Source organism: Lynx rufus, unplaced genomic scaffold (assembly GCF_022079265.1).
Source record: "Lynx rufus isolate CCGP_SWC_20201006 ecotype Redwood Valley unplaced genomic scaffold, mLynRuf1.p SCAF_1, whole genome shotgun sequence".
NCBI lineage: Eukaryota > Metazoa > Chordata > Mammalia > Carnivora > Felidae > Lynx > Lynx rufus.
In genome coordinates, this window is record NW_025814823.1 from 8,501,466 (window position 1) to 8,520,650 (window position 19,185).

General features: G+C 41.8%; 1 protein-coding gene across 3 annotated transcripts in view; it reads left to right on the forward strand.

Moving 5' to 3' along the window:
- Positions 1–19,185, forward strand: part of MTUS2 (microtubule associated scaffold protein 2) — a 374,790-nt gene that overhangs the window by 24,991 nt on the left and 330,614 nt on the right. The gene's annotated exons all lie outside the window — the stretch shown is intronic.

The window sequence follows — 19,185 nt, forward strand, 5'->3', positions numbered from 1 at the left end:
ATAAAGATTTATTGGAACATAGCCATGCTTTTTCATTTTCATATTATTCCTGGCTGCCTGTATACTACAATGACAGATTTTAGTGGTTGCAACATGGACGTTTGACTCCAAAAGCCTAAAGTATTTACTATCTTGCTATTTATAGAAACAGTTTATCAATCCATACTCTAGGAGTTTGAAATACATCTGTAACTTACCATAGTCTATCTTTAAATATTATGCCATTTCATGTATATAATTAAGAACCTCACTACAGTATACTTCCATTTCCCCTCCTGTTCTTTGTGTTACTATTTTTATACACTTTATTTCCAAATATATTATAATCCCCAACATATGTATTGCTAATAAACTTTGCCTTAAACAGCTATTATCTTATTAAAAGATTTCAAAATGTGAAAAATATTGCTTATTTTTACCTAATTTACTGCATCTGTTCTTCATTTCTTTGGTCCCTGTTTCTATCTGGTACCATTTTTTGTTAAAATTTTTTTTTTACATTTATTTATTTTTGAGAAACAGAGCGAGACAAAGCATGAGTGGGGGAGGGGCAGAGAGAGGAGGAGACACAGAATCTGAAGCAGGCTCCAGGCTCTGAGCCATCAGCACAGAGCCTGATGCGGGCTCGAACCCACAAACTGTGAGATCATGACCTGAGCTGAAGTCAGACACTCAACTGACTGAGCCACCCAAGTGCCCCTATCTGGTACCATTTTTGATCTACCTTAAGAGCTCCCTTTAACATTTCTTGTTGTACAGACTAGTAGTGATTAGTTCTTTCATTACTTATAAGTCTACCGAACTCTTCATGTTCTTTTTTTAAACATTTTCAATGGGTATTGAAATCTAGATTGAAAATTTTTTCTCAACACTTTGAAGATTTTATTACATTGTCTTTTGGTTTACATAGTGGCAGACAAGACGTCTTCTGTATTTCTTTTTTTCTAGTTCTCTTTATCACTGGTTGTCAGCAGTTTGCTTATCATAGGCAATGGGTTAGTTTCCTTTGTTTATTCTCTTTGGTATATATCAGGTGTCTTTGATATGCATATTTATGGTTATCAAATGTTGAAAATACAAAATATATATAATGTGAACATATTAAATGTATCTTACATATCTTATACTGTTATATTACATATTATTTATTATATTGTTATATATTTTAGATATAGATTTATAGATAATGTATAAGTTGGCTTGATAAGTTGCTACAGCTCTGACAATTTATTGTCATTCTTTTTTCTCTCCATGCTTCCTTTTTGATAGTTTTTGTTGCTATGTCTTCAGGTTTACTGATCTTTTCTTCTGCAATGTCTAATCTGCTTCTGATTTCTTCCAGTCTATTTTTTCATTTCAGGTTTTTTTTTTTTTAAGAGACAGAGAGAGAGCACAAGTTGGGGAGGTACAGAGGGAGAGGAAGAGAGAGAATCTTAAGTAGGCTCCATGCCTGGCATGGAGCCCAACACAGGGCTCGATCTCACAACCATGAGATCGTGATCTGAGCTAAAATCAAGAGTTGGACACTTAACCAACTGAGCCACCCAGGCTTCCCTCAAATATTTTTTATTTCTTCTCTAAGCATCCTATGCTAGGTATTTTAAATATAATTCCCTTCTTTCCCCATCAGGTTTGATTCTACCTCTTAATTATATGCAGCCTATTTTTAATAACTTGGCATGTCGTTTTCTGATATCTCATCATCTGTGTCATTTTTTTAGTCTGACTTTTATTTGTTTATGGGTAACATTTCCTTCTTATTATTATTTCTAGTAATTTTATTTGATTCTGGACATTTGGATCTTACCTTGTTTGATGTTGCATTTTGTTCCATTTTCTTAAAGAGTATTGAAATTTTTTCTGGCAGGCAATTTGGTTACTTATTGATTAGTGTGATCCATTAAGGCTTGCTTTAGGTTCTTCTGAGTAGCTATAAAGTCATCTTTATTCTAGAGCTAATTTCTGGGGTCTCTTTTGAGTACTCATGTGTTCAATAGGGTCTCTCCACTCTGCCTGTAGGGAAGTGGAACAATTTCCAGCTTGTGTAAATTCTGGGAATTGTTTTTCTTATACGTCCCTAGTAATTGTTCTTTGCTCAAAAGCTGTTCTCACTCAGTCTCGCTTTACGCATGCACAAGTTGGTATTTATCCAAACACTCAAGGGGAGGCTCTAATGCAGATTTTGGAACATTTTGTTTGCTTATCTCACTCCTCTTTGCCCCACGTATTCTTACTACCTTGGAGTTTCCAAACTTTGATCTCTGTGTCTTCAGGTCACTGTCGTGGACAGACTCTCCTTGAGTTTCTCCTCCTCTAGGCAGCGAAGTCAGCTATGATAAGGCTTACCTCACTTGTTTTCCTTTTCTAAGGGATCATAGTCCTGTGCTATCTCTTGTACAATTCCTGAAAATGTTCGTTTCATATATTTTGTTTTATTTTCTAGTTTTTTTATGGCGATTTCCATATCAATTAAAATTTCACGGGTGGATTTTTTTTACGTATTCACCAAAGATTGTTAGCATCAGATGGTATGTGTTGCATCTAATAAAAACTTTCTTTTCTTTTTGTGTTTACTTTTTTTTAGTTCCAGGGTATTTATGTAGTGGTTCTTTTTGGATTTTTAGGTTGGTATTTTAAGAGTAGTTTAAAAATGTGTCTATATGCGGTTGTATTTTGTGTTTACTTGAAATCATATATTCAACAGGTCAGGATTCCCCGTCACTCTTACTTTGGTTCTTCTCGTATCTTTATTTGACGTGGTCACTCAAGGCTCTGAGCACTACCACGCTGGCAAATGAGAATTGGAGATAGGAAGAGCCCCAATGCTGCACCCTGTAAATTTAGTATTCGTACTTGTCCAACCTCAAGTGATTTCCTTTATTCTGAATGCTAAGACCTGGTTTGATACAGGAATTGCATTTATTAAATATACATTTATTCAGTTCTCAGGTAGGAAAACTCTTAGATCTTTAATGGACCAGTAAGCTGTTACTTAGACTTCGGGAAGATTTCCTGATGTTTCTACTCCTGCATTGGCTCTGTGGGTACCATCAGGTGCCCCATGGCTTTAAAATGGCCTGACAATTGGACACACAATAAATACATACTATTCCATAGTACAGATTCTTTCAGGTTTTCAATATCATAAGTTAACGGTATTTCCTAAGACTCTTGAGCCTTACAGATCTTGATGTGACTCTGTCTGCTGAAGGATAAATGAACCTAAGCACTTCCTCATCATTTCTGTGTTTTCGGATAGGGTACTTTCTCACTTCACGGTCACGCATGAGACTATCAAGTTTTACTGTCATCGGGCCTGGGAATGAAACTCAGGGTACTGTAGGAGGGCACCTTTTGGGATGAGCACTGGGTGTTGTATTGAAACCAATTTGACAATAAATTTCATATATTAAAAAAAAAAAAACAAACTCAGGGTACTGTTTAAGTGCTCAAAGTACAGCAGGACGGTTACCTCCCTTCAGGTGGGCATACATCTGTCTTAGGAAAACCTAAGATCATATATAAAAACAATTTGTTACTAGATCCCTCACTTCTAAGGAATAAAAAAGGCAGTACTTTTCTACACTGCCTTTTTGGTAGATCTCCATATATTTTATGTTCTTTCCTCAGAAAAAACATCTCTCGTGGCCGAAAACATTATGTAAAAAATGATAACTTGTACAGTATACAGCAGGTCAGGATATAATTTGTGCTCATGGAAATAAATATACCCAGTGTTGCTGGGGGCCTGACATTTTTGTGTCAGCCAAGGCGACCTGAAAGAACTATAATATTTTTTGATAGGAATAGTTAAAGTGTCAGAGTAGAAGTTTTTAAAAGACTAGATGAGACTACTTTATTCTATAAATAACCAGAAGAGGTCAATCAGATAAGAGGAGTTGGGACAAGTTTTCTCAGCTTATATACAGTTTTGTTATGAATTCTCCTCATTAAAATAAATTTTATTTTGGAGTTCAACCTACTGTATAAGCTTTCCTCTTTAATTTTTTAAAGGCAGGATGAATTCTACCAAATTCTAAAATGCAGGTAATGAAGCTAATGTAACATATCTTAATGATTGAGTGAACTTGGTCAGAACAAGTTAAAACACAAGCACAGTTAATATTGTTGAAAAGTCTGAGTGGTCATAGAATGCCAGGTATTTAGCCAAATTCAGTCATATTCTCAGTATTTTTAAGGTAAGAGTTCTAAGGTGATGGCATTATTTTCCTGTATGGTTTTTGCCTTTTTGTTGCCAAAGCATATTCTGAATCTTCTTGTGTTAGAAAGCAAGTTTTAATTTTTAATGAAATTTAGTGTCTGTGAAGGATTATTAGCGTGACGTCCTTAGGACACCCCGGAGAGCACCAGAGCCCTCCATGTCTCTTCTCATTCTAGCAGATGTCAGTAATGGAAAGAACTCAGCAAACGTGTTCCAGCACTGATAGAAGTAGAACATGGTTAGTCAATATTTTAAACTTTGTAAGCCATACCGTCTCTGTTAGAACCACTGAATTCTGCCAATGTAGCGCAAAAGCAGCCACAGACAATATGTCATTTACATACATACATGCTCATTCATTTATGAGCATGGCTGTGTTTCAATGAAACTCTTTGCAAAAACAAATGACTAGCCTTTGGTGGTGGTGATGGTGGTGATGGTAGTTTGCTGAGCAATGGGCAGCTGTTTTAGAGCATTGCCAGTCTTTGAGATGACCAGATTAATTCCTATATTCACTATATTATTCATTCAACTATTCACCTATTCAAAAATTTTCTGAGGACCTCTTATGGATTGGGCTGCTGGTCTGTGTGTATTCGGGATGTGCAGATTAGATGTATAGCCCAGGACTTCGTGAGGATACAGAGGGATGAATCTGTAATTCTAGTAGGAGGTGGGGAATGCTTGATGGGGACATGTATAGAATGCATATAAGGATGGGTACCCAACTCTGTTCATGCAGATAGGGGCTCTGAAAAGATTTTCTAAATGAGGTGAGTTGAGCTGAATTTTGAAGGATAAATCAGAGTTTGCCAGGCTGAGAAGGGGTAAAGGTAGAATGAATACCCATTCTAGGTCGTCAGTTGGGGTGACTCAGATCCTTTATAGGGACCAGTTGCTTAGTATGGAGCACCAGGGGATGGCTTGTAGAATCAGGAGTGGTGATGGGCAGTTAGGTGACACATGCAGTATTTCAGGTTCTTAGGGGGGCATTTAGGTTGAAAATCACAAAAGGCATAAATTGGGGTGGGAGAGAAGTCTGAGCCAAAGATAAATGTGGGAGTTGAAGCCATGAGAATGGATAAGCAGATTCAGGGAAAGAGAGAGGGAGGGCGGAGTGAGGAAAAAGTCAAAAAGAGAACTTTCTACCCAATTTAAAGAGTAACTGACGAAAGAAGCCTACAAGAGACAGAACACTGTGGGAAGTGTGGAGGGGAGCACCCGGAAAATGTAGTGTTTGAGTCTAAGAAGAGGGAGTTTCCAAAAGAGAAAGTGATCAAAACTGTCTCATGGAAGACAGGATAAGTAAAAATGCAAAGAGGTTGTTGGGATTGGAAATTAGGAAGCAGTTGGTGACCTAGTTTTGAATGAGCAATTTTAGTAAAATCTGGGGGTGGAAGTCACCTATTTGTAGGCTGAGAAGTGAATGAAAACTGAGGAAATGGAAGCATTGAGAATAGACTCTGCTGTTTCTAAAAATGTGCAGGTGGAGAAAAGAACCATAGGTGCTAGCTGGAGTGGGGGGGAGGGGGAGCAGAGTTGGGTTTTGTTTGGTTTTTTAGAGTGTGGTGGAAGAGATTGTAACTAGTTTGAAATGTGAGGGAGTGGCCTGCAGAGGGAAGTTGGAGAGAGCTGGTGGTAACTGTGAGAACAGGATCCCCCAAAAGCGGTTAAGAATGATATCAAGGTCTCCTGCATATGGGTAAATCTTGGAATAGAAGTAGGACATTGATTCGTCCAAGACAAAGGAGGAGAGGACTAGGTGAATGAAGAACAGAGAGGGAGAAGTGTTGATTCCTCTGTTAAGAATGAGAACAGTTTATTGACATCACCTAAGTGCACTTTTTTTTTTTTTTTGGAAGGAGAAGGAGAGTGTGTACTCAAGTGACTGGGGGAGGGGCAGAGGGAGAGGGAGGGAGAGAGTCTTAAGCAGGTTCCGCCCCCAGCGTGGAGCCCAACATGGGGTTGGATCTCGTGATTATGGGATCATGATCTGAGCCAAAATTGAGAATCAGATGCTTAACCGACTGAGCCAGGCAGGTGCCCCACCATTTCACTGTTTTTTTTTTTTTTTATCACTGTTTTACTTAATTTCATGAGAATCATATCATCTACCAAGGAAGGTTTATGTCAGATGGGAAAACATCCCCACAGGACAAACTGGTAAGTTACTGAGATGGTACAAGAGAATGTGGTCTGAATATAGTTCTTTGGTGTCTTAATGACACCGGCTGACCCTGGGACTTCTCTCGGAGACTGCAGAAGAGCCATGTGTCTTGAACCATTCGATTTCTTCTGGTATTTGTCTTCGTATATCTCTCAGCATTATCCATTTGTACTTACTACTGAAACGGACGCTGACAATGGCTGTATTTTCATTGTACATTCATTCAGCAAACAAAGCTGTCCTATCTTTGGCTTACTTTCATTGCAACTGAGCGTGCCTAATAATGCCCTGGAGACGTTTATTCAAACTTCAGGTTTCCTCCACCCAGACCCAAAAAGTCAACTTCAGTGACTCTGGGTTGGAGCATAAGCATAACAATTATTTTTTTCTATGTATTTGGACAAACGCCGCATGTATATTTAGTAAACATTTATTGAGCACTTACTCTGTGTCAAGTTGTTTTTGGCACTGAGGATACAGCCCTGCACAAGACAGAAGAGATCCCACAGGCAGTTACGATACAGTGTGAATGAATGTCGTGATGACAGTGTTCTGAGCTCACAATACAGGAAGGGAATCTAAGCCTAAATTGGGGCGTGGGAAAGAGTCTCAGATGTGCTATGGTAGGAAGGATGTGGGGTGAGGGATGTGGCAATCGTGGGTGTAGAAGAAAGGATATTTGAGGCAGAGAGAATGGTACATGTGCATATGGGTGTGACTGAAGGTGGAGTTGTCGGGCAAGGATGAGAAAAAAGACGTTGGTGCAAACCTGGCGAGCTGTGTTAAGGAATTCTTCCTTTTATCCTAAGAGCAAATATGGTGCCATAAAAGGTATTAACCAATGGCTTGATAGGATTCTGTTTCATTTTTAAAAATACCCATTGGACTGAAGTTTGGAGACTGGATTTAGGGACAGGAAGGGGTGCACTGGGGCAAGAGGGAGACTGTTTGAGGGGACTGTTGCACCAGAAGCGGTAGCCCATCCCAGGTGGTGGCAGGTGGAGGATGCAAAGAAGTAGCTGGGTTTTAGGAGGTGGCTTTTGACCGACTCCCTGACTTGTGAGCCAAGTTCGCACCCGAATAGACTGGGAGGGGAAATAATTAAAGAATAAAAAGCAAGGGAGAGTAATGCCAGGCCTGGCTCACCTCTAGAGGCAAAAAAAACTCCACTACGGATTCTAAAGGGACTCAGCTGAAGTGTGTGGCCCTTGTGATTACCTGGTTCATCTGTTTGCTTTTGAAACTGATGGTGAAAACGAGGATGCATAATCTAGATTTGACTGTTCCGCGATCTTCGACCTTTGCTGATGTGGAATCTCGAGACGTGTGTCTGATTCATCATTGTGTATGAGCTCCTAGCACAGAGCTTGTCTTCCTAGATTTTATATAGTATGGCAAGGGGCTATGCCCTTATCTTAACCCAAAACAATATGAAAACATGACTTGAAAGCACAGGTTCAGAAATTGGAGAGTATTGAGTGGTATGGGTAGGTAGAATCTCAAACTGGAGTAAGAGAAGGAATCATACAATAAGTATTTTCTGGACACCCACCGTGTCCTAGTCTTTCTAAAAAAAAAAATGTTTTAATGTTGTTTCTGAGAGAGAGAGGGAGAGCGAGCATGAGTGGGGGAGGGGCAGAGAGACAGAGGGAGACACAGAATCCGAAGCAGGCTCCAGGCTCTGAGCCGTCAGCACAGAGCCCTACGTGGGGCTCCAACCCACCAACCATGAGATCATGACCTGAGCCGAAGTCGGATGCTTAATTGACTGAGCCACCCCGGTGCCCTGAAGTCTTTCTATTTCAGCATGTCTTTGTCTGTTTCTCCTGGTCTCCTCCCTCTGGGACTTTGAATCCTGCAGCTCTGTTTGCCTTCTCAACTAGATGTTGTTCTTCTGGAACGCCCCTTCATTTTTTTCCCCTGGTATGGATCTAGTGGCCCCATCCCTCTGGTTTCTTTGCTTGTTTTGCTGGAATATGCCCTCAGTAATTTCTTAAGAGAGTTAAAGAAAGGCAAAGCAGCAGTGTTTTTGCATTTTGAAATCATCTTTAGTTTGCATTCACTACATTAAAATTTATTTTCTCGGTTGAAAATGATTTTCTTTCAAAATATAAAGACTTCCAGTGTTCCTCAAAAGAAACCCAATGCCAGTCTGAGAAATACTTTCTTGTAGCAGACCTGATGTTTTCTCCCCTCTCTGAAAGCTTTAGAATCTTCTCTTGTCCTTGGTGTTTAAGAAATTTCCGGGTGTGTGTGTGGAGAGAAGGAGGGAGGGAGGAAGACAGAGACAGATGGAGAGACAGGCGCAGAGAAAGGGAGACAAAGAGGAATTGATTGATATGTCTTGCAAAGCACTTAAACTGCCAGTTTGAAGACCTGTGTCTCCCTTCAACTTTGGGCATTCGTCTTGTTTTTGTTCATTTCTGCTGCCCCGTTTTCTCTTTCTTCCTGGAATTTCTATTGTTTGGTTTGGGGACCTCCCAAAGTGATAACTTGAGTCAACTTTTTCTTACCTGTTTTCTCGTACCTCATGCTTTCATTCTTCATTTTAGACAACCTTACTGGATGTATTTTCTAACCCTGCTATTGAACTGTTCTGGTATTTTTAATTTCCGAGAATGCTTTCATGGTTTCATGATCGCTGCCTTCACAGCATATTGTTCTTTGTTTTATTGTTGTAATATCTTCCCAAATTTCTCTGAGGATGCTAATTAGATCTTTCTTAAAAGATATATTTTGTTGCTTGAGTTCTCCCTGTATCCTTAGGGCCAGTTTTTTTTCCCTTGGTTTGTTCATTTTTCTTGTTTTACGCTAGAAGCTTTCCTCAAATTCATTGTGATCATTCACTCGCCGAGTCAGATGAACTTGAAGTTCATTTGCTCAAACTCCTTGGAAGTCTTTTCGCCCTTCCTCTGGGGCTTGGCAGGGGTGGGGAGGTGGGGGGTAGATACCTGGGTCCTGGACACTGCGTGCCCCCGTGAGGCAGCTCATTCTCTGTCCGCTGTACTCCCGTGGTGCCGGGATCTGCATCTGTGTGCCCCTGGCAGCCCGGGCCAAGAGGCCAGCAGGCTGCTTCCTCCACTGCGGCACTGCCTTTCCGTCTGCTGCAGGCTGCAACCCTCCTCGTCTGCCCGTCAGCCAGGGACTTCCATCTTTCTGTGCCTGTGTTCCAGAATTGTTGACCTATCTGGCTCAGTAAGTACCTGTCTCTGTTCTCTCCGTCATTCTAGGCTGCAGTATGCGAAGTGCTTAGGAGAAGGAATTCAGTAAACGTCGGCTACTCTGATTCACTGTACCTCTTAACATTGAATTACTCCTATTTTAAGGCATCTCTGATTAACAGGGGGAAACAGACCCCCGTTCTGCCTGCCATCTCGAGCTGGCGGTCTCCTTAAACCCAGTCAGTGCTGGGGACCTGCGCTTCTCAGGGTGCTGTCCAGCACTGCAAAAACAATCCGCTTCATCAGCCTTGTAAAAGGATTATGACAACTGTATTTTTAAAGGCACTCCGTGGAAGACGTGTTACGTCATCACAGTATAATTTTCTGAGTTTTTTCCTTAGCACATAGAGGAAGTGCTTTCATTTTTCCTCTTCTGAAACGCTAAAGCCTTTCATCAGGACACAGATGATTCAACTGCACTTGCTCATAAAAACGTTGTGCCTTTTAATTAGCTTTGAGCCTCTGCCAACTTCCCTGAGAATCACTAATGGGAACAGGATCCAAGGACATTACCAATTGTCCACGTTTATAACCCAGCATTTGGGTAACTTCAGATTTGGAATCACTTAAAAACAATGAATTCTTCTAATTCTGTGAAGTGTGCTAGTACAAGGTCACCTGTATTTGACCTGTCTTTTTAAGCAGCTTCTATTTATAAGCGGATCTGTCCAGCAACGGAAGTATGACATTGGAAGTATTCATATTACTTGTCCCTTGCGCTTATTTGCTTCCTGTTTCTAGCACTCTTTTATGCCTGTTCCTGACCCTACCGCCCCTTTCTAAGTCCCTTCTCTTATGTGGAGGCTCTGATTCATTTATCCGCTCGCCAAACACGTGTACGTAGGTTAACTCTCCCTGATGGTTTTTTCATTCCAGTACAGTAGAAAGTATATCGCTGGATAATTGTGTAAAGGCAGTCACTTTAGTCACAGAACAAGATCCAGACAGAAATGCAAATGCAGATACTCAGATCCTGGGGATCCTAACAGTCCAAAAATGCTCAATCTCAGTTTTTAGATTATCATAAGAAATTAAATCTTGAGATTTGGACCTCAGTTAAAGACACACTGCATAACTAGGAGAGACCGTTTGGTTTTGCAGATGATATATTGCTCATTTAGCACAGCGTTCTGTTTTTGCCTTCGACCAGTCTCTTCATAATTCCCAAAACATGAACAAAACCAGACCAAGCAACTTGGACTAGTTTCGCTTTCTGCTCTGTAAGAAATAATGCCAGTAAATCACCACTATCAGTTCAATTTTTCATCTCACCGTTCCTAGATTATGGACACGTCTGTAATGAGGTTAGCAAAAGCTTGTGTGTGTGTGTGTGTGTGTGTGTGTGTGTGTGTGTGTGTGTGCTTTTACCCTTTACCTCTGGCCGGACAGAGTTTCTGTGTAATGTCTGGGATCTGAGCCTCTCCCCTGCCCCTGCCGCGTCCACACCCTTGCCTCTTCAGGCATCAGGTACCTACCTGCTCTTCCTTACGTGCCTTTCTGGGCTTTGCTTTGCTGAGCACAGAGAGTCACCCCACAGGCTGCCCAACCACTCCGCAAGAAAGCCTTCCAGGGGACCCTTCTGGCCAAAGCTTGCTAATACTCTTTTTGAAGTGAGAAGGATTTTCCTAAAGTCCCCACACGTTGTTGTATTTTCAGGTGCACATGATCTCAGTGGGGCCTGGCTTCACTACAGTGGCTCCCTTTGAGATTTTGCAGGTATGCGTGCCTCTTTTTGTTCCCGTAGCAGAGGATTACTTTCTCCTTGTCCTCCCCACTGTCCCCGCCCACTAATCAATCAGTAAGACCTGATTGGGTTTTAACTTGAATCCATCCACTCCGCTCCCTTCCCGCTCTCAGAACATCACAATCTGTCCCCTTAGTCACACCTCCCAGCTGAATTCCCTACCCCCAGTTTTGCCCTTCTCGACCCCACCCTCCACACAGCAAATCAAACCCATTCTTCTTCCTTTACAGTTCTTTCCTGGCTCTCCCTTGCTGTCAGGGGAAAGACCAAGCGCCTTGATATCAGTCAGGTTCCTCCAACCTCCCTCTCCATGAGCAGACCTGGTTCTGCCCGCCTTGCTCAAGCAGCTTCCTCCCTGAGCCACCCTCTTCCCTTCTCTTGTACCTGACTCAGCTCTCTCCTGTTTACCCTTTGTGAGCCGGCTCAAGCTTCCCTCGAATGGCAGCCCGTTCTCAGGGAGCCCAGGCTGGGCTCGTTCCCTTTGTGCCCCCCCAGCTCTGGGCTGTTGCGTCTGTTGTACGACTGTGCATATTTCATTGGGATTTTCTGCACGTGAGTGTCAGGCCGGTGTTAGTGGGGTTAGCGGGGCCCAGGCCTCATGTATTTTTATTTTGCGAGAGCTAGCGTGACACCCGGTGTATGTTCTGTGGGTGTTTCCTGAGCTCAGCTGAACTGAGTGCCCTTGTGCTCTTTGTCTTCCTTCTCCTGCTTCCCCCGTTTTACCCTCCTCAAGGCGGTTTTCATTCCCTGGCCCTCCGTGCTGGTCTCAGGTGGCTCTGTGGCTCACTGAGACAGGTGCCTCTGCTTTAATCATCTCTCTTTTGGGTTGAGCAAGGTCTGATCGCGTCATCCGTCTTCTGCCTAATTTCCTGTATCTTCCGTCCTGCCTCTTTATTTTCCTTCCAGAAGCTAGTTAACTAGCTGGCCAGCCCTTGTGCTCTCTGTCTCTCTTAATAACAGCTTAAGTAACAGCTTTATTGCAACAGCATTCACATACCATACAATGCACTCATTTAAATTGTAAATCCGGTGGTTCTAAGTCTGTTCACAGAGTTGTGCAACCATCACCACCATCAATTTTAGAACATTTTCGTGACTCTAAAAAGAAAGAAACCCTATACTCATTATCAGGCACTCCTCATTTTCCCTAAGCCCCAGCCCCTGGCAACCGGTCATCTACTCTCTGCCTCTATGGATCTGTTTGTTGTGGGCATTCCATATACTGGAGTCTTAGAAGATGTGGCCCTTTGTGTCTGGCTTCTTTCATTTGCCCTAATGTTTGACCTCAGTCCTATATTGGTCTGCTTGAGCTGTCATAATAGAAAATCACAGCCTGGGTGGTTTAAACAGCAGAAACGTGTTTTCTCAGAGTTTTGGAGGCTGGAAGCCCAAGACCAAGGTGCCAGCAGGATTAGCTGCTGGCCAGGGCTTTCCTCTTGGTTTGCAGATGGCCACCTTCTCACTGTGTCCTCACATGGTCTTTTCTCTGTGTGTATGTACAGAGAGAGATCGCTAGTGTCTCTTCCTCTTTGTTTAAGGACACCAGTCCTACTGGATTAGGGCCCCATCCCTCTGACCTCATTTAACCTTAATTACCTCCTTAAAGGTCTGTCTCCACATATATTCACGTTGAGGGTTAGGGCTTCAACGTACACAGGGTGGAGGAACACAGTTCCGTTCCTAACAATTCCTTTTTATTGCTGAAGAATACCTCATTGAATGGACGTACCACAATTGGTTTGTAAATTCATCAGGGGCGTGGGATATTTGGCTTCTTTTGGCCACTTTTGGTTGTTATTCATAATGCCACCGTAAGCATGTGCGTACAGGTTTTTGTGTTAATATTTGTCTTTACTTTTGGATGTGTCCCTACGAGTGGGATTGCTGAGATATTGTAGGTAACTCCGTATTTAAATTTTGGGGAACGGCCAGACTGTTTTCCAAAGCCATCGTACCATTTTATAGTCCCTCCATCAGGGCTTGATTCTGATTTCTCTGTAGCCTCCCCTACACTCGGTATTATCAGCTCTTTAAATTCTAACTCTCCTCTTGATGTGAAGTAGTGTCTCATTACAGTTTTGATGTACATTCTTCAATGACTGGAGATGTTGAGCATGTGATTATGTGTTTGTTGGAAAATTTACATGCATATAAGCTATTTGTGTATCTTCTTTGGAGAATTGTCTACTTGGATTCTTTGCCCATTTTGTTAAGTTTCTTTATTTATTTTGAGAGAGAGAGGGCACATGAGCAAGGGAGGGGCAGAGAGAGAGGAGGAGAGAGAGAATCCCAAGCAGGCTCCACCCATACCGTTAGCGCAAGGCCCAGTGCTGAACTTGATTTCACCAACTGTGAGATCATGACCTGAGCCCAAACCAAGAGTCAGATGCTCAACCGATTGAGCCACCCAGCTTCCCCTTTTGCCTGTTTTTAAATTGGATTGAGTTTCCAGAGTTCTTTGAATATCTTCAGTACAAGTCCCTTATCATGTATATGCTTTGCAATATGCTTTTTTCCCCCCATTCGGTGGTTTTGACTTTCTTGATTGACTTATTTGAAATAAAAAGGTGTTCAATCTTGATAACGTCCAGCTTCTCTGTTTTGCCTTTTGTTGTAAGTCTTTGTCTAACTCAAGTTCATGAAGACTTCTGTCTGTGTTTTCTTCTAAGAGTTTTATAGTTTTATCTCTTAAATGTAGTTCGGTCATCCATTGCAAGTTCAGTTTTGCATGCGGTGGGAGGTGAGGGTCCAGCTACACACCCTTTGCGTGTGGCTAGCAAGTTTTCCCAGCACTGGAGCTTTTCTTTTCAGTGTTGATGATTTGGCTTTGCTAAGATGATGGAATCATCTCCGGATTAGAGAATTTACCCTACCTTCTGGCTGGCAGCTCATTCCATGTCACTCCTATTGGTGCGTCTCCCTCATTTTCATCCTTCTTCACACTCCGGAACTCCACTTATATCCAGATTCACAGCTGTTCTATAAATGTTGAAGTTGCTAGTTAAGCCTGGGTGCCATAAATCCCGCGTGATCAGCCATCCTGGTTTTCCTGGTGGTGCTCAGGGGTTTCCCAAGATGTGGGACTTCTACAGCTGAAACCGGGACAGTCCCTGTGTAAAGCTGAGGCATCACTGAGCTGGTGGAGAGAATGCCCCACTGAATTGAGCCTTGTCCTCAAATTCCAGAGGGTCGGATGTTAGCTAATCTGCAGTCATCTGAAAACTGGAGGCTAGAGGACCCATTTCCCAGGTGTCTGACTCACACACACCTGCAGAGTTGGTGCTGGCTACTGGCAGGAGGCCTCAGTTCCCTCTCTGTGGGTCTCCACACAAGGCTGCTTGAATGTTGTGACATGACATGGTGCTCGGCTTCCCCCAAAGAGATCAAGAGACCAAGGAGGAAGCTGTAATGTCTTTTACAGTATAGCCCGAGGAGTTTCACACCCTCAGTGTTCTACTTGTCACACAAGGCAGTAGGAGGGGATTCACTGTGGAGGGTATGGATAGGAGGAGGTGAAGATCATTGCAGGGGAGGGCATCTTGGAAGCTCAAAGACTTGGAGTCTGGCCTGAGATTATACCCTTGATGGTAACTGTATCAAGCCCACGTCTTTGGTAACAACCCTGAAAAATGCCCCTTCCCTTGCTTTGTTTAATTGTGTCCTTCTTTTCTCCTGTGGGAGAGTTGTGGCCTTGTTATTAAAGAATTTTGTTTACGGTTTCCCGGTGTGAAGGACACTTGGTTAAAAGAGTTGCTGTTTGTGCATAGTCCTGAGCAAGGTGAAAGAGGAGTTGCTTCTCAGCGGTTTGAAAAAGCAAACCGCCTCTCTGCAGAATGTCTGCAAAAGAAGAAACTTTATCAGAGCAACTAGGAAGATCTAGGAAGATCTAAAAAAATTGCTTCAAATAGTACCTTGCCTTGTACATATAAATATGCCAGGAAGAAAACCACCTCTCCAACATAAAATTACAAGGAAAAAAATGGGCCTTGCATAAAAACTCTGAACCGCTCTACTTGATTTTGCCTTTGTTTGAGGTCTTTTATTCCTCTAGCACGAGGTCCTGCCTCTGTTCCGGCCTTGCTCTCCCCCTTTCTACTTCAGTAGGCTGTAAGCCCTACTTGGGGATGCTTTTCCTTCGTTTGTGAATTTCCCACAGTACCTCGTGAAGTGCTTGCCAGTGGTGGGTGTCCGTGAATGGATATTGGATTGGACTAAGATCCATTTCCTTTCTTAAAGTCTGTTTTACTGCCTGGATGACAAGAATGTTGGACAGTGATGGATGGACCTTTACCAATATAGTACTGAACCTTAAAAGCAGTACAGTTGGTCCTAGTTGATCGAGATAGTTTGAGCAGAAATATTTATTTAAATATATATTCAGGGGCACCTGGGTGGCTCAGTCGGTTAAGCGTCCGACTTCAGCTCAGGTCACGATCTCGCGGTCCGCGAGTTCGAGCCCCGCGTCGGGCTCTGGGCTGATGGCTCGGAGCCTGGAGCCTGCTTCCGATTCTGTGTCTCCCTCTCTCTCTGCCCCTCCCCCGTTCATGCTGTGTGTCTCTCTGTCTCAAAAATAAATAAACGTTAAAAAAAATTAAATATATATTCAAAGGACAATCAATACAAAAAGGAAACAGGCAAGAACAAACCTACTTCTTCAAGTTTCATTGAAATGTGAAGATTTGCACTCTTCAAGAGATTTCTGTCTCAGGAGAAAAAATAGCATCACTTTGAAAGAGCGACACATCATTGAAACCTCCGGTAGCAGCAAAACCTCTTTTGTTGTTCAAACAGAAATTTATTTTTATGGGTTTTTTTTGGACAAAATTTTGCAAGAATATAAAGCTTTAATAAAAATAAGCGAGTATACTTCAGCTTCTGTGCATGGGATTTGAATATTTGATCCCAGAGGGGATTTTTTCCATAGATGTTTATTAATTTTGAAGTTATTTTCATTAATTTCTCCATTACCATTAAATCCATTTGGAAGGGTCTTTGATCTGCTGTACAAAGTGTGTCATTCACCTGTCTCTCAGAAGGGTTTTTTTTTGTGGAGGACACACAATGATAGACCAAATTCTCTCTGATACAGGCCCTTTGACAATGGTGATGCTGACAGAGATTAGAATGATAGCGTTGCTCTGCCTTAGTGTAAGCCTGTTACTCAACCAAAGACAAGAATTATATGTTCTTTTTGAAAACCTTCTATTTTGATGCAACAGCTTTATTGAGATGTATTCATATGCTACATAGAATTCACCCTTTAGAAGGATACACACACACACACACACACACACACACACCCGCAGAATTGTGCACCCACCCCCACAATCAATTTTAGAATATTTACATGACCCCCAAAAGAAAGAAACCCTGTACCCATTGTCACGCACTGCTCATTTCCCCAAACCCCAGCCCCTGGCAACCAGTAAACTTCTTTCTATGTCTACAGAACTTCCTGTTGTGGACATTTCATATAGTAGAATCATACAATATGTGGTCTTCGTGTCTAACTTCTTTCACTTGTGTTAATGTTTTCAAGGTTCATCCATATTGTAGCACGTATCAGTACTTAATTCCTTTTAATGACTAAAAAAATATTCCAGTGTATTGGCACTGGCATTCCATGCTTCGGTTATCTATTCATTAGTTGATATATATTTGCATTTTTCTGCCTTTGTCTCTTATGTGTCATGCCGCTATGAATATTCATGTGCAAGTTTTTGTGTGGATGGACATATGTTTTCATTTCTCTGGGGAATATACCTAGAGGTAGAATTGTTCTGTCATATGGTACCTCTGGGTTTAACCTTTTGAGGAACTGCTGGATTGTTTTCCAAAGTGGCTGCACCATTTTACATTCCTACCATCAGCGGATGAGGTACCATTCTCTCCATATCTTGCCAATACTTTGTAATGTCTGTCTGTTTCGTCATAGTTATTCTAGCGGGCGTGATGTGGTGTCTCATTAAGGTTTTGATTTGCATTTTCCTGATGCCTAAGGATATTATTCATCCTACCATATGCTTATTGGCACTCTGTATATTTTCTTTGGAGAAATGTCCACTCAAATCCTGGTTCATTTTATTTTATTTTTTTTTAATTTTTTTTTCAACATTTATTTATTTTTGGGACAGAGAGAGACAGAGCATGAACAGGGGAGGGGCAGCGAGAGAGGGAGACACAGAATCGGAAACAGGCTCCAGGCTCTGAGCCATCAGCCCAGAGCCCGACGCGGGGCTCGAACTCACGGACCGCGAGATCGTGACCTGGCTGAAGTCAGACGCTTAACCGACTGCGCCACCCAGGCGCCCCATCCTGGTTCATTTTAAAATTTGGTTATTTTTCTTTTCATTGTTGAGTTATATAGTTATCCATACATTTTGTTTACTTGAAAGCCATCAGATATATATTTTGCAAATGTGTTCTCCCATTCTTAGGTTGTTTCCCCCCACTACTATCTATCTATCTATCTATCTATCTATCTATCTATCTATCTATCTATTTTGAGAGAGAGATAGGAAACAAGTGAGAGAGGGACAGAGAGAGAGAGAGAGAGAGAGAGAGAGAGAGAATCCCAAGCAGGCTCTGCACTGTCAGTACAGAGCCCAAAGTGGGGCTCAAACTCACAGATCATGAGATCATGACCTGAGCTGAAGTCAAGAGTCACCGCTTAACTACTGAGCCACCCAGGGGCCCCTCCCCCCACTACTTTCTTGGTAGTGTCTTTTCAACCTAAAAGCTTTTCACATTTTTTCTCCGTTTTACTGAGAAATAATTGACATATATCACTGCATAAGTTAAAGGCTTATGTCATGATGGTTTGATTTACATATATTGTGAAATGGTTACCACAAGAGGTTCAGCTAACATCCATCTTCCATATGGGCACAATCAAAACAAAAGAAGGAAGAATACGGGAAAATATCATCTCCTTGTGATAAGAACTTCTCGGATCTATTCTTGACAACTTTCCTGGATATTGTGCAGCAGGTGTTAGCTTTAGTCATCGCATTGTACTTTACACCTCTAGTGCCTATTTATCTTATAACTAAAAGCTTGTACCTTTTGACCGTCTCTCTCCAGTTCCCCCTCTCCCAACCTCCTGCCTCTGGTAACCACAAGTCTGATCTCTTTGTTCTGTGAGTTTGTTTTGGGGCTTTTTGTTGTTCTTTGTTTTAAGATCCTCTATTTGAGATCATACAGTATTTGCCTTTCACTTTTTTTCTTATTTTTAATGGCTGAATGATGTGTGTGTGTGTGTGTGTGTGTGTGTGTGTGTGTGTGTGTGTGTAAAATAACTTCTTTATCCATTCATCCATTGATAGACCCTTGTTTCCATGTCTTGGCCATTGTAAATAATGCTGCTATAAATATGGGGGTGCACATATCTTTTTTATGTCCTTTGCCTTTGGATATATTCCTAGAAGTGGAATTGCTGGGTTATTTTAATTTCTTTAAGGTTGTCAGTGCTGTTTCCCATTGTTGTTGTATGAATTTCCAAGCCCAGGGGCAGTGCACAAGGGTTCCTTTTTCTCCCCTTCCACACCAGCATTTATCTCTTACCTTTTTTGGTGGTGGCCATTGTAACAGGCATGAGGCATTTCATTGTGGTTTAATTTTGAAAGCTTTCACCTTGAATGAAATTCAGTTTTTTCATTTGTTGCTTATGATTTTTGTGTCACATATAAGAAATTATTGCCTGATCTGAGGTCATGGGGATTTATAGCTATGTTTTTTTTCCCCTATGAGTTTTATAGTTTTAGCATCATGAGGATTTATAGCTATGTTTTCTTCTAAGAGTTTTATAGTTTTAGCATCTCCATTGAAGTCT